This window comes from Oreochromis niloticus, linkage group LG17 (genome assembly GCF_001858045.2).
Source record: "Oreochromis niloticus isolate F11D_XX linkage group LG17, O_niloticus_UMD_NMBU, whole genome shotgun sequence".
Taxonomy (NCBI): Eukaryota; Metazoa; Chordata; class Actinopteri; order Cichliformes; family Cichlidae; genus Oreochromis; species Oreochromis niloticus.
In genome coordinates this window covers 16,185,916-16,198,748 of record NC_031981.2, presented here as the reverse complement: position 1 = coordinate 16,198,748, position 12,833 = coordinate 16,185,916, and the positions used below count along the sequence as shown (strand labels likewise).

The window sequence follows — 12,833 nt, the reverse complement described above, 5'->3', positions numbered from 1 at the left end:
TGGCTTGAGACTTAATTAGAGCCTGTCATAGCTTTAATTTACACTAGTTTATAAATGCAGATGGCAGTCCTGTTCATTACCCTCTCAAGACATTCCTGGTTCATAAATTGAAATTAACAGCCTTTGCCTGGAAATGATCTAGTTTGGATTTCCACACTGCGCCATCAGAGGTTTTAATTATGACTTTGGTCAAAAAAAAAAAAATCAATTATGCATACAGCCACCCATCAGCAATGAGACAGAAAAATCACAACATGATCAGCGACTGAGAACGTCCGGGTCATCGTTACAGCGCGGCGCTGAGTGGTGTCGTGTGGCGCGCGACCGCAACTCAGGGTCGACCCTGAACTCTCAACCCCGCCGCCCGCCCCCGCATCTCTGCTTTGGGGTCACAAACAGTTCCCGACACACTCTCGGGTAAACACAACAACAAGCCACAATATACCCGCAACACACAACAAAAGACATGACTCCGAGCGCTGTCACCACTAATCACGCCGAGACAAAAGAGGATGCAGCTCAGATGCTGTGCGAGGGGTGTAATAATGTGTAGACAGACATGATAGGATATTTTCTGGGTGCTCGGGGACAAGAAGACAGCGCCGTTAAATGGGATCAATGCGGGGATCAATAAAGTGGTGCGTAGTGAGCATTTAAAGCAAAGAGGAGCTAGACAGTTTAAAAGCCAGATGACCTGACAAGGAAGGTCCTTGACCAGAAGAAGTGACGGGCCTCTCTTAGAATCACAGAGCTGCTATCCTCTGTAGTGTTTCACTTCAGTGCTGAGCAGTTTACTTCCAATTCTGAGCAACGTTTCATGGGAGGACAGATGAAGGAAAACTGAAATGTGTGGATATATATATGCATATGAATTCGCCAGGACCACTCGCAGCACCGCAAGGCTAGAGTCCCTCGTTAGTGCCAGTCAAGCTTACTAGAGCGTGATGGGGGCTGGATTGATTGACGGACTAAAGGGGAAAAGGCAAAGAGAGCGTGCAAGAGAAAACCCGAGGTCAGACACTGTCACAGATCTGACTGGTGCATCCAGGAAAAAAGCGCCCAGAGGGCGTAATTCAGCTCACTAAAAGCTCTTAAAACTTCATCTCCAGCGTTTTCCAGCCCCAGTCCAGTCAGGGCAAACGTATTAAGAATAATGTGACTGACATCGCATTTGGTCTCCAATTACAGAGCCATTGTAAACACTGACCTCCACTTTTTTTTTTAACTTGCTAGTGTCTCTGTTATATTACTTTTTGCGTGTATCACATTTTCAAAATAAATTTGAAGTACTGAGTACCTTGTAGCAATTTCCATTTAGTGGACTGACACCTTTGGACACTAAACACAATCACAATCTGTGTTACTGTGACAGAAGAAAATGAATATTTAAACCGGTTACATACCAGTTACGCAACACTGACTATGTTCATGTTCACCATGATGGTACAATAGTCTTAAAGCACTACCAAGTCAGAAGACAACCTGGGGACTATTTTCACATGTGGATTAACACCTGCCAGAAATACCTTGGATTCCACTAAATAAACCACTGGTTGTTCGATAATGAAGGAGAAACAGTTTTTAGTCAAACACATACGGAGAAACTGTACAATATAAACATACGTGCATTTGATTCACGCATGAAAAACACTTCAAGTTTAAACTTGTGGCCCTGACATGTATGCCTGTAGAATTATATACATATATTTGAGCCTGTACTGACGTTGATGTTGGTGTTTTAGAGCTAATTGTCTTTTTTTCCCCGAAAAGTCCCTAAAAGGTTTAAACGAGACCAAATATCAAGGATAAAAGAAGCCATTTCTGCCGCATGACCACAAACCAGAATCTTCAACCTTGCTGGGACGATTTTTAGTGTGGGAATAATTTTTTTCTTTAATACAAATGCAAATATTTTATAAGTAATGCATGTGTTAATATCTCCATTTTTAGCATCTATACCCCACTACTCCTGCTGCACATTAGCCAGCAGAACTATGGTGAAAGCACAGATAAACATCACCCAGGGACACTGATACATGCTACTGACTGCCCCATGTCAGCCTTTGATATTACAGATATTCAATGCATGTAAGTAAACTGAAATGGAAACGGTGCACCACTGCATCGAATTATAAAAAGAAAGAATTAAACATATTTTTTTTAGCACCAAATGAAATCCCAGTGACTTTAAATAACATGACTGAATGGTCAAGATCCATGTCTCCAAATATATACAATAACCCACACAAAGACTTTAAATCGCACGCTGTGGAATGATGCAACAAAATGCAAAATACCTGAAAATGCAAAACACCAGTTTGTGGCGACAGACAGTTACTAAATTCTTAATATGCTTTACCCAAGTAAAACACGCTATCTTAGCCCCTGCACTCACTCCCTAAAGACATCTTGGTCCTGAGGGTGAACTCTGACTATGCCGTGACTATTGATGGGACAGTAAATTAGCCAGGAGTATTGAGTGAATGTCACACTAAGGCCACCATAATCCAACAGCTCATTCTCTGCATGAACTATGCTCTCACTGTGCATTCTGGGTAATTTTTTTTCTCCTCCTGGGGGTTGATCATATCAAGAGCCAGAGTGGTTATTTATACTGACAGTTATGGCACAGAGAGAGAAGGAGAGGGATGTCTGCGTTTGTTGGAGAGAGATAGGCTCGAGTTACACAATCATTAGGATACTTTTTAAATGTGTGTTTCAGTGATGATAAAAAAAAAAATCTGTTTGACGTGATATGTCGCTGCTATTCAGTCCCAGGTGGTTTCAGGTAACAGACTTTAGTGTGGAGTGGTGGGTTTTGTTGATTTGGCTTAAGATGTTTACAAGCACATGTTCCTCCCAAAAATTCAGTCACGACTTTTGGCAGTAGGTGAAAGTGATGACAGATGAATAATGCATAGGCTCATTGTGCTGTAGTTAATGACGGCGATCACACATTGCCATGTCACCTCTACCTTCTCAACTCATCTGAGAGCAGGTGATATGTGTGAAAGTATTCTCGTCTAAGTTAAACATTTCACTTGTGTTTCTCTGATCCCAGAAATTCATAACGATGTGCACTGCGTGCGTGTGTGATGGTGGAGGGTGCGGTAGCTCTTCAGAGGAAGTGCAAAGCCACTGATTGCATTTAGCTGCCTTTTCTGCCAGTCCTCATCAAACGAATGCAACAAAATCTGAATTTATACTCGCACAGGAGCCTCCTGCGTGACCCACTTCTGTACTTCTCCCTGCCACAGAAAAGGAGAGGAGGAAAAAAAAAACTCTGAAAGCTTTGAAATGTATCTGCAAGCTGCTTTTTTCCCTCCCTCGGCCTCGCAATCATGAGCGCATGAATCAAAATTGTGCGCATGAATACAGTGTTCATTTGCAGCGGTGTGTATTCATGCCAGTGCGCTGCAACTGCAAGCACTGCAAGACACATCTGTAATGGGATCTGTTTCCTCCATAGTGGGCCTCCTCGATGGGCCAGCTGATAGTATATTTCCAGGCGGCTATCTAAGATCAATGATGACCCTCCATTTACTACAGCCTGCTCTCCTTCAGCCCCGATGCATTAAAGGACAGAGTCGAGAGGAAATGCCAGATGTGCAGATAACCTCCTCCTGGCTTTTCTCTTTCTGTGGCAGCCTTTTAACATGATAGATCCACTAATTTCTGAAAAACAGGATTGACTGGAAAGTCAAAGAGAGAAGGTGACACTACTGACCTCAGAAGAGAGGCTCAAATAGAAATCCAATTTTTTTTTAACCACTTATATACAGGCTCGGTTTTGTCATTGTATTTTCACTGGCTTGCAGGTTAAGACTTGGATCAAAACTAATCAACATAAGCAAACTCTTCTTCCCTTTCTTCATATTCACCAAGACGGAAACTCATTTTTACAGACATGATAGGGCAGACACGGTCTGCAGTGCACAGTGTAATACTTCTTAAAGAGTAACAAAGCGATATACAGCCAAAATAAATAGAGAAATAAGACCAGTCCAGCCATTTAAGACAGTAAAATAAATAAAGCTAAAGTTAAAAGCAGTGCAAGAATAAACATGAACACAATGCATAAAAGTAGATGCAATACAAATATGTCACAGAATCAACTGCATGCAGAATTTAATATAACTTAATAATAAATTGTACCGTTTTTATACAAAAATTATTTCTTAATCACATTACAGAGTCAGACATGCTATATGTTGCTTTGACTAAAATACATATATGTTAAACACAGAGACTTGGGATCGGGATACGCTGATTCAGCGACTAACATCTCCTTTTTTTGACTGATATCAGTCGATGTTAGCTACTGTGCTTGATAATCCTTTCAAAGTAAGGCTGATGAGGAGCTGAAAGACTTTAAAGCTGTTCAGTTATTTATGTACAGTGTTGGTGACAGGGGATGAAATTGAAATTGCCAGAAACCCAAACAAAACACGCAATAAGAGGCTGTAATGTAAGTGTCCTGTTAATGTTGGTGGTGTCAGTTACACAATGGACCAACAAAGCCAGCATTGCACAGGCAGAAATGCATTTCTTACTTGGACATTCTGACACCACTTTATATGCGCAAAATCTGACCTTCAATGCAAACTCTGTTTGCCAGCAACCAAGCTGCTCTCAGCGTCAAAAGACTCCGCCTCCAACCTAAAGAAACATCTGGAAGTAAATTCTTTTTTAAAAGCTAACGTTAGCCCACTGCAACTACCTTGTTTTAGTTGTGGTAGCTACCAGGATTGTGTGCCACTTCAGTATCTTCGATGTAGTATTGCTGTGTGATTTATTACTATTACTTTAGGCTACTCACCGACCTAACATTGTTAGCTGAGGTTAGTTCATAGACTGCAGACTGTTAGACTTGATGGACAGCATTAACAACCTGCTAGCTGCAAATAATCATGTGCAGTTCTGAAAGCAGTCTATGAACTAACCTCAGCTAATGCCAGCTAACAACATCAGCTCGGTGGCGAGTAGCCTTCAGTAATAGTAATAAATCACACAGCAATAGTACATTCATGCAGTTGTAAAAAGCATGGCAATATATTAAGTAATCCAAAGTATTCAGAATATGTTACTCACATTGAGTAACTTAACAGAATACATAACAAACTACATTTTGGGCCATGACTCTGTAATCTGTAGTGGAATACATTTTAAAAGTAACCTTCCCAACACTGTTTATGTACAACAGTTGTCTTTGTTTCCTTGCCATGAAAGGAGGTTAACTAAACACAAAAAAACAACACAGACAGAAAAAAAAAGATCTGTATCAACACTGCCTTTCGGTCAAATTAATATTTCATGCATCAGTATCAGCGGCGGCCCAAAATTTCATAAATGTGCAAAAGACAGTATTTACAAAGACTTTCTATGTACACATTCATCCTTTGGGCTTGGGCTGTTTATTTATAATTCAAAATAATCTATAAATCCTTCACATCTGACCACAGACGTAAGATTTACTCAGATGTCTATGCCCTATTTCTAATCCATTTATTCAGGCTTTTAAAAGTTTCCATCACTGATTCGAGTTCATATAAAACCACATTACATGTACATGTTACATGTAAAAACATTCCGTTTTCTTCTATTCACTAAAAGTAACAGTGAAAATACAGACATGTATTTTTCCCGTGTGAGGGCTGGTCATAGAACTCGTGGCTGTACACGCTCGGCACAACGTTGCTTAAAAAGCTCCCCGACTATGACACAAAGATAGTGATGATTAACACAGTGAAGAAAAAAAATGTTTTCCTTCATTTCACATTCTGTCAAACACAAAACAAGCTCATGCTTAGTGCTTTAACTACTGAAAACCAGTGCATTGTTGCTATGCAACACTTAAATATGTTCGAGGTGCTACTCTCCCTTTACCTTTCACTAACCTGTACTCTGAGCGCTGAAAAAAAGAAAAAGAAAACTGCACTTTCTTTGTGCTGTCAGGCTTGGCCCTTTCCTCTCTGTAAATGCAGGTCTGTAGCGAATATGGAGCCTTCTGTGGAGTCAGAGATCTAGTGATAAAAAGCGGCTCCTTTTTTCCACTCAGCTCGTAGCAGACAGCATGCTGATTTACATAGTGCAGTGACAAGGACGACAGCTGCTGCCGTGTACTGAGATGGAAAATATATCTTCGCTCCTTTCCCATCACAACCCTCCTTCCTTTTTCCCTTTCTTCACTTTAACCCCAGTTCACATCAGCTCTGTATTTATATGGCCCACTTCCTGTCATTGGTGTTTCTGTTGCTCGACACCACTGTTTCCAGGTTAACAGTGAGATTAACGGGAGAGCAGCAGAAGAGAAGGGGGGAGAATGGAAACAAATGTAAGATGCATTAAAAACAGCATGAAAAGGAGGAAGTGGGTTCCCAAGTGGCTTGCAGGATGTAGCAAATAGGTAGCAGCTTAAACAGAATGCCCTGTTTGCCACTTTGCTAATAGAAGGTACAGAGGGATATCAAGTGAAATGATACCATGCTTGATTTTCAAGTCACGATTTTGGCTGTTCATTATGAAAACAAGATAAAAAAAAAAAAAAAATTTGCTCCACATTTCGCTTCATTTTGATGATTAGTTTATGTGCTTAGCTTTATGTCATTGATAGATCAGGAGACAGGAGCAAGATAGGGCAAAAGGGAGGGAACTGAATGTAATTGTAAATGTGAAAAATATACCCGTAGAAAGAACATACTCATTTATGCTAATTAAAAAATACCTGGGTTTATTATTAGCTTTCCCAATTAGTGAACATGAGAATGATGGCTCAGGAGACAGGGAGGGAGAGGAGTGGCGGGTGCTTTGCTGTCCACTGGTGATAAAAACAGCCTTAGGTCAAAGACTGGGAGGCTTTTATTGTTTCTCTCAGGGGGGGTGTTGGTGATGGGTGCTGGCTATCGTCTGTTCTTGGAGGACATGCAGCAGTGCACATAATCAATGTCATGCTGAGCCAGGGTACGTGTATCGGTGTGGGCGTGAGCACATGTGGGAGCAAAATGCACGCCCTCTGATAGGCTAAGTCCACCGGCCTCTGTGGATCAGACGATTGAGTGCACTAAGATCCCATCTAACAGAAATAACTCATTTTCATGTCTGATTTCACACCCTCTCGCTGTGTTCACTGTTATCACACAGAAGATGTAAAACGCGTTTAATTAATTCACGAAACTGTGTGATTTGCATTTTGCAGCGGCAGAATATGCAGCGCTGGTTATATTCAAAATATTATTATCAGTGAATGTAATTAACTTTAGATTACACAATAAATCTAACTCGAGAAGCTGTGTTTTTAAAGTGCTTTGCATGCAGGTGTGTAAAACCATGCATTAAAAATCAATAAAACGGATCGATGAAGCCCTGACTGACTCATACATAGCTTTTATTACAGCCAAAGCAGATTAATCAAATCACAGTGTCTTATAAAGTGAAATGAAGCATTTTGCAGTGGGAGAGAGTATTTTTCCTGTGTATTTTACACTATGTGTTAGCCAGGAAGATCATTGTAATCATTTAAAGGAGATCCAGCAGAGAAATCAGCAACATAATCCAGGTACATCGGCTGATTCAAATGTAGCTTTCTGTCAAATTTAGCACGATTTTTTCCCACTTTAGCACAAATTTCTATTTTAAGACAACTTCTTTCTCTTTAAAAGAGTGATTAGGGAGCGCAAGGATATAAAATATCAATGGTTAATATTTAATGAATCTGTAAATACGTGTTAAATATAGTGAATGCCATAATAAATAATGTGTATATTGTATAACTGCCATGCTTTCATGAGGATAAACAGTCCATCACCTGCAGCTCCTCAAAGCCAGTGTAGTAACTTTTAGATTCGCACTGGATTTGAACCCTACTTTTCTAGGTGAAAGCAATAGAAGAGTTAAAGTTAAAAGGTGTGTCTAGAGCCTGACCAATCAGTAGTCTGCCATTTACACTAAAAGATCCTGAAGACATTGAAGCTATAGGAAAAAGCAAAGTATCCTCGACTCCAAGCAAACAGCGACTTGATACTTCTGTGATTTATAGTCAGTGTGGCAAAGAATCCAGCACCCCATTTGTAAGCTTTGCCAGTGTGGCAGGAGTTGTAATCATTCAGCCAAACTACCTGGTTAAGTGCTGAGCACTGATGTTGACGGACTCCAGCGACAGTCGCTGCTAGTTCGTAAACACAAATTAAGTCTAGTAAATACTCAAACACTGCTGTGTCTGCGCCTCGCAGACTGTTCCCTCTGCAACCAAAACACAGAATCTGTCATTCCTCGCAGTATATTATCTAATCACCACATGAATAATCTTTACAAACAAGGCAACGTCCCGCATAATTTCCCTGCTCTCACACTGTCAGCTTGCAGTACATCTCATTTTTGGCCATCACTCTGAAAGCTCCATTTTTCTCTGACTATTGGATCTGTCCACAGGAGGTGGTGCTGAAATTTCACCCTGCGCACAGGACCACTGTCCATGGTTCTGAATCAGCACCGCACGGCCTGAGCGCAGAGGCACAGGCTCCCACAGAGAGAAAAAAATAAGAATTTTGCCGGCTGGATGAACGGATGGAGCAGCTTGGACTTTGTCTCAGCTGGGACTGTCTGTAAGTGGCAAACAAGCCAGAGTCTCAGCAGGCAGGGAGCTCCACGCCCTGTTTGCTTCAGAGCTGTCACATGTGACAGCGTCATCTACAAAGAGATGGGGAGCTGGAGGTCTGAATACATCCCTTAGATAGACAGAAAAAATGATTCTGGCTAGAGCTAGGTCGAACATTGCCTGTCTCAGTAGAATATCCTAAGAAACCAGCTGAATGTGTGACACAAAAGAAAGACAGCAGTTGCACTTTTTCAGTGATCAAAAGCTTTTTCTGTTTTGTTTGGGGGTTTTTTATATCCTGCCTGTGTTTTAAAATTCAGGCCGACACATTGAGGATGCAATTCCAGTGGGATGTTGTGTGAAAAGAACGGCTGATCCCTGGTCACGAGAGGCCAACCCCACTCCATCCTGTCTTTCCCTGGAGTAGAAAAGCCAGCCAATCAGAGAGGACGAGGCAATGAGTCACGGAGAGAGCAGACCGCATCCAGTGGACCGAAAGGAGCTGTCTGACGCTCTGGGCAGCAAAAGTGGTAACGTCCGTGGATGGAGCGATCCGCTCAGGACTCCAACACACACAAACGTACAGGAGATACATGTGATTTACAGATAGGTTGGGATTTTTTTTCCCTAAATTTCAATTAATTTAATGTAAAAAGTAAAGAATTTCCCTCTTCCTTACCATAGTTTATGACTCTTGCTCTCTCTTTTATGAGATTTATGAGAGAGTTCATTACTCTCAGATATTACCAGCCCTCAATAACTCACGAAGCACCCACTGTAACATGGCAAGGTTGTGTGAAGGTCAGCATATTGCTTACTTCCACAACTCAGGCTGAGCTGTGTTGAAGCTTTGCAATACTATAGCACGGGGCCTGACATTCAAGGCTAAACGGCCGTTTAAATAAACAAAAACACAGTGAATAGGCCATGTGAACGAGCGCCTGAGACGCTCATTAACTATTGATGCGAAGGGAGCTCTCACAGCCAGATATGTATCACACAACACAGGCACCTACGTGCAACACACACAGTTGTGAAATCACATGACAATGCCAGCGGGTGTAATATTTTCAAAAAAAAAAAAAGGATTAAATTATTCTCAAAGTGAATTAATCTTATTAAATAGCTCCCATAAATTACTCATGATCTTACACATAAATCAAATGATAACAATGGAATGAATATGAGAGATGAGCAGGTTTTTCATGTCCTCTACTGGACGTACAAATCCATTTTCCAATGAGCCACAAAGGCGCTGTGGATGTGAAAAGAATTTATTGGACCTTGTAGGAGAATAAAGGATTTGGAAGGTGATGGGAAAATGGAGTAAAACCCAAATGTATTGGTTTTGAGCCTGAAAAGACTGGAGCTTTGTGCCGCCTTGTTCTAGCCCAAGACTGACAGACGTGCACTATTCGAACCCCCACAATCTGCCAACTTTCACCTCTTTCATGTTTCTAAATGAGAGAGGAAACTAAGTGCAAATGCGACTGGGAACGGGAAAGCTTTGTTCAGCCTCTAGCTCCCGTTTCCGTCTTTGCTTAAAAGTCTACTGTACCCCAGCTCGTGTGGATGGATGGGTGGAGGGAAGAATTCGAAGGAAGAGAGATCGACTAGTTCATTTCACTTGAATCCGGGATAATGAGGCCAGAGAGAGCGAGAGAGAGAGAGGAAGAGATAAGGCACGACAAAGGGGAAATGACAAACGGCAGGGTAGGCAGCACGTTGATTCGATTACAGCACAACTTCTCATTAAACGACATAGAAAGCCAGCCCTGGGTCAGGAAGCCACAATACTAAATACATACTGGATACAACTGCTAAGAGCAGCATGTTTGTTCTCTTGGCTGTAGGGCAATAATGGTTTCCTCTGACTGTACCGCTGCCACCCTGAGACAGCCGTTGATCCGGAGCTCGGCCTAACCCTCTGTGGGAGTCTGCTTATTCCCCCTCACCCCACCCCACTCCACCCCACCACCGTCACAACTTAAAAATGTTGAAGCACGCCGAACTAACATTTTGAGCAGTACCAAAAGAAAAACTGATTCCACGTGTAGAAAGTATTTACCGACCCACTATTAGAACCACAAGCACTTTGTCCAATATTAATCTAATCTTGGAAATATGTTTTTTTGTTTTGTTTCCCTTTTTAGTAAATCCTGTCAGTGTAAATCTGACGTCCTCCGACATCTGTCAGCCTGGATAAGCTCTTGTCAAAAAGAAACGGCACCTCCTACTCTTACTCCTCTTCCTCCTTCTCTTCCTCTATACGACCTGACACTTCCAATCACTATTACAGTACGAAGTCCTCAGAGCCATGTTTGCTGACACGCTGAGGCTCACACACACGCACACGCACACATCACAGGCAGCGTGTTCTCTCGATTTCAAGCGGGCATGCGGTATTTTTTAAAGCAGCGGAGCAAAGCGGAGCTCCCGTGCCTTTTTGACTGTAAAAACATGCCGTCTCCATCTCCACGCTGCGATTCTCCACTGTTACCTTTTTGTGAGGGGAGGAAACAAAATAAAAGACATCTCTTACCTGGCAGCACGCTGTCTACCCTGGGTCCTCTTCACAATCCCAGGAAGGGGTTCAAGTTTGCAGCACGAGCTCGATGTGACACTTTGAAAAGAAGGGAAAAAAAAAAAGGAAACCCCAAATAAGTGGCTAAAAAGCAATGTCCCCCTTTTTTCTTTCACACACGACGGCTCAAGAAGCACTCACGATCATACACTTGAACACCCAGTTGACAGCTCCAGCAGGCGAGCAGCTCACTGTTCCTTCCTCCCTCTCCCTCTCCCTCCCTCTCTCTCTCTGTCCCTGACACTAGCCTCCTCTCTTCCCGCCCACCTACTCCAGCCCCTCCCCCAGCTTCTCTCTTTTTCCATCGGTCTCCTCACTTGCTCTTCCTCTGTCAGACAAAATGCACACATCCCCTTATTCTCACTATTTTTTTTTTTTGTGACATTTCCCCCCACCCACTCACACGCTCTGCTCCGTGAAAACAAATATCAGTCGGTGGTACTATTAGATGTGCATTTCCACATGCCATCTACAAACTTATTCTTGTTTGATGGAGCATTTCAAAAGATATTTTCTCTCAGAATAAGACAAAGCCACTCATGAAAGGCTAATAACATCAGATGGTGGGATTAATGAATAATGCTAATGAGGCATTCATACTGTATACGATTTAGAATCCCCACTGAGAGCCATCCCTTAATTCCCCCCCCCTCTCCACACTCGTTCCCCATCTTGCTGTCTCACTCCATCTATCCCTGTCTCTCTTCAGGTCTCACTAGTGTATCCAATGCCGCTCACGTCCCATTCTGCAGACAGCTAGTCAAGGGCATTCCCAGAGTAAGTGTATGCAAATGCTCTGCCGCGAGGAGCTGCCTCGTGTCCCCTCGACACTCAGCCGGACCAGATGTGGCACATGGCTCTTCCAGGGAGAGGGCAGCAGATGCAAAGGCAAAAGAGATCCAGCAACAGCAATCTTCTCAGCAGTCGTGACCTCGCTTCAGTGGACACATTGAGGCCGACGGCAGCTGAACTGATACTTTGAAATACACGAGAACCTAGGCTCACTTCCAGCTTTAGTTTGAGGGCAAAATAAGATAGAAACGAGCCCTTCACTGACTCAAATATCTAAGAACATTTCTGATTAATATGTGCTACGTGTTAAATGCTTTATCCATTCCCACTTTTATGGTCATTAATAATTCATTGTTTACTAAGTAGCTCGTCGAAATTACACATGTGCAAGCTATGCTACATCCACTGCCCTGCCTCTCTGTCAAAAGTGTCAGTATTATGGTGGATAATGTTAGTTGAAGTGATCCTGGGACATGTTATATCAGACAAACAGTGCCAGTACATTTCATTGAATTGAGAAATGCGTGCCCCTGAAAAAATCCTAAATCCTTACTCAGTATTTGGCAGTATGGCTCTGTTCTGGGGTGCCCCATTCTTCCATGTGCATATTAACAGTAGAAAGCTGACATAGCAGCAACCATACCCCATACACAAAACAGAGCAAGTACTGAAAAGAGTGGGGTGCAAACCAGCTTGCACGGCAGGCAATTTGACTACCCTTAATTTTAGTTATAACATATTTTTTCAGTCATGTTACTTTGCCACATCCAGTGATTTGCGCTGTTATGGCATGATGTCTGCAGTTTTGTCATCTTTTTCTTTTGCTTCTACACAAAAGTGGCCCATAAATGGAGCAGCCATCTC

General features: G+C 42.3%; 1 protein-coding gene across 5 annotated transcripts in view; it reads right to left on the bottom strand.

Annotated features, from left to right (window-relative positions):
* Positions 1-12,833, bottom strand: part of syt1a (synaptotagmin Ia) — a 207,151-nt gene that overhangs the window by 96,509 nt on the left and 97,809 nt on the right. For 4 of the 5 annotated variants that reach the window (XM_019347152.2, XM_013275640.3, XM_019347153.2 and 1 more), the window contains one exon: positions 11,136-11,216. The gene's annotated coding sequence lies outside the window, so the exon portion shown is untranslated. Of the gene's footprint in view, positions 1-11,135; positions 11,217-11,318; positions 11,454-12,833 lie in introns of those variants that run through there. The other variant, XM_019347150.2, reaches the window with a different exon arrangement.